A 3408-nucleotide genomic window follows, 5' to 3' on the forward strand; every position below is an offset into this window, starting at 1 on the left:
GCTCAGGGGCACAGCAATGCACAAACTGGCAGAGTGATAAAGGACAACTATCGTCCAAAAATCTGTTGAGGGAAGTCAACGAGGCGGACTTGAAAGCGAGGCAAAATAGCAGGAAACAGATTTTAAGAGGTACCTTGGAATCGCCTGTAAAGCACAGGAAGAGGGGCACAACTTGGACAACGGTGCACTTGGCCAAAAAGGGCGTATGCGTTTTCTCCTGAATATATTCAGGAGAAAACGCATACGCCCTTTTTGGCCAAGCAAGCAAGTGGGCAATGCAAATCTGCAGTACAAAGAAGTATCACTTCCCACCGGTCAAAAGCGACATCCACAAAATGTGTAAAAACCAGAAAGGCAAGACAGGCCCTGGAGAACTGGGAGCCTTGTTATGCTGATGGGCGGGATGTAAATTGCCAACTGCCTCACTGGAGGAGTGCATTGTTTTCCCTAAAACAAGTAAGCAACAGAGCTACAGAGCCAAGGCCACTTCCAGTCTAGGGAATATACCTTGGGAAAACTGAAAATCAATAAGAAAGAGCCACCTCCAAATTTAGGGCTGCACTGACTACAAGAACCTCAACTTGGGTACACCTTAAATATCCCAGGAAATATAAAAATGGTTCAAAACATTGTGGTACATACGTACGATGGAATATTCCTCAGCCATGAAATCAATGTCATAAGACCAGTAGCAGCAAAGTGAGTGGATTCAGGTACGATGATTCTAAGTGAAATAAGTCACACAGAAAAAGAAACTTATCATAAGATATCACTTATGAAGATCCTGTAAACATGGCTACACATGAACTGAGTTAGGAAAGAGAACAGAGTCTCACATTTAGAAAACACTCTTATGCAAGCATAAAGGGGAAGGAGAGGTGGGGTGATGCATAAAACCAGAGTTTGATACAAGCACAGGGACCGTTTCAAAAACCAACTTTGGAATAGACAAGACCTACCCCTTCCTCAGTGAAAGAGACTCAAAACCCCATATTTCCCGTAGAGGAATATATCTGACTAGTAAGAATCTTAAAACCTATGTATTGATATGTCTCCATAAGGGAATCAAGTGTGTCTCGATTGGCATAAACATGGCAGCGAGAATCATCTCAAACCCACTCTAAAAAGGAATTTCAAAAGCAAAACCAAAAAACAGGCAAATTCTTTACAATTCTTTCATGGTGTCTGAGGAAACCTGGAAAGACCCTATCTACAATGACAGCTGGATGTGGCATAAGGCTGGACACTTGGGACTGAGAGGATTGGTGAGATTGGGTGAGCAAATGCAGACCCTTTCAAGCAATAATGCATGGCCCCCATTCCATGGGTCCCAACTCTCCAGGTTCAAGGGAATATTACTACAGCTATAACATGTACAGGAAACCTAGAGAATGTACACACTGTGAATACGAAAGGTTTCTAAAACTCAACGAATAGTCCCTTTCCTGGTGCTCCAGTTTGACTTTCCAACTGCCTTACTATCAATCTCCCAACTTGGAGAGACAGGCCCTTTACCCTCCTGGCTTGCACAGGTTCCCAATTTGGCAGAGGATTGAAGGGACGAGGGAGAACCCATGAGAGAGTAGCTGTTAGGCATTTGGAGGGGCACATGTCACTCTAATTTCCCGGCAGGAAGAAGAATTAACCAAAGTCTCAGCCACCCACCAGGAAGCAGTATAGGACATGATCCAAAATTTTGGACTTGCGTTCAGCTCACAAAAAACGAGTTGAGAAATGGAGCTCAGGGGCACAGCAATGCACAAACTGGCAGAGTGATAAAGGACAACTATCGTCCAAAAATCTGTTGAGGGAAGTCAACGAGGCGGACTTGAAAACGAGGCAAAATAGCAGGAAACAGATTTTAAGAGGTACCTTGGAATCGCCTGTAAAGCACAGGAAGAGGGGCACAACTTGGACAATGGTGCACTTGGCCAAAAAGGGCGTATGCGTTTTCTCCTGAATATATTCAGGAGAAAACGCATACGCCCTTTTTGGCCAAGCAAGCAAATGGGCAATGCAAATCTGCAGTACAAAGAAGTATCACTTCCCACCGGTCAAAAGGGACATCCACAAAATGTGTAAAAACCAGAAAGGCAAGACAGGCCCTGGAGAACTGGGAGCCTTGTTATGCTGATGGGCGGGAAATAAATTGCCAACTGCCTCACTGGAGGAATGCATTGTGTTCCCTAAAACAAGTAAACAACAGAGCTACAGAGCCAAGGCCACTTCCAGTCTAGGGAATATACCTTGGGAAAACTGAAAATCAATAAGAAAGAGCCACCTCCAAATTTAGGACTGCACTGACTACAAGAACCTCAACTTGGGTACACCTTAAATATCCCAGGAAATATAAAAATGGTTCAAAACATTGTGGTACTTACGTACGATGGAATATCCCTCAGCCATGAAATCAATGTCATAAGACCAGTAGCAGCAAAGTGAGTGGATTCAGGTACGATGATTCTAAGTGAAATAAGTCACACAGAAAAAGAAACTTATCATAAGATATCACTTATGAAGATCCTGTAAACATGGCTACACGTGAACTGAGTTAGGAAAGAGAACAGAGTCTCACATTTAGAAAACACTCTTATGCCTGCATAAAGGGGAAGGAGAGGTGGGGTGATGCATAAAACCAGAGTTTGATATAAGCACAGGGACCCTTTCAAAAACCAACTTTGGAATAGACAAGACCTACCCCTTCCTCAGTGAAAGAGACTCAAAACCCCATATTTCCCACAGAGGAATATATCTGACTAGTAAGAATCTTAAAACCTATGTATTGATATGTCTCCATAAGGGAATCAAGTGTGTCTAGAGTGGCATAAACATGGCAGCGAGAATCAGCTCAAACCCACTCTAAAAAGGAATTTCAAAAGCAAAACCAAAAAACAGGGAAATTCTTTACAATTCCTTCAGGGTGTCTGAGGAAACCTGGAAAGACCCTATCTACAATGACAGCTGGATGTGGCATAAGGCTGGACACTTGGGACTGAGAGGATTGGTGAGATTGGGTGAGCAAATGCAGACCCTTTCAAGCAATAATGCATGGCCCCCATTCCATGGGTCCCCACTCTCCAGGTTGAAGGGAATATTAATACAGCTATAACATGTACAGGAAACCTAGAGAATGTACACACTGTGAATACGAAAGGTTTCTAAAACTCAACGAATAGTCCCTCTCCTGGTGCTCCAGTTTGACATTCCAACTGCCTTACTATCAATCTCCCAACTTGGAGTGACAGGCCCTTTAACCTCCTGGTTTGCACAGGTTCCCAATTTGGCAGAGGATGGAAGGGACGAGGGAGAACCCATGAGAGAGTAGCTGTTAGGCATTTGGACGGGCACATGTCACTCTAATTTCCCGGCAGGAAGAAGAATTAACCAAAGTCTCAGCCACCCACCGGG

Source organism: Mesoplodon densirostris, unplaced genomic scaffold (genome assembly GCF_025265405.1).
Source record: "Mesoplodon densirostris isolate mMesDen1 unplaced genomic scaffold, mMesDen1 primary haplotype scaffold_37, whole genome shotgun sequence".
NCBI lineage: Eukaryota > Metazoa > Chordata > Mammalia > Artiodactyla > Ziphiidae > Mesoplodon > Mesoplodon densirostris.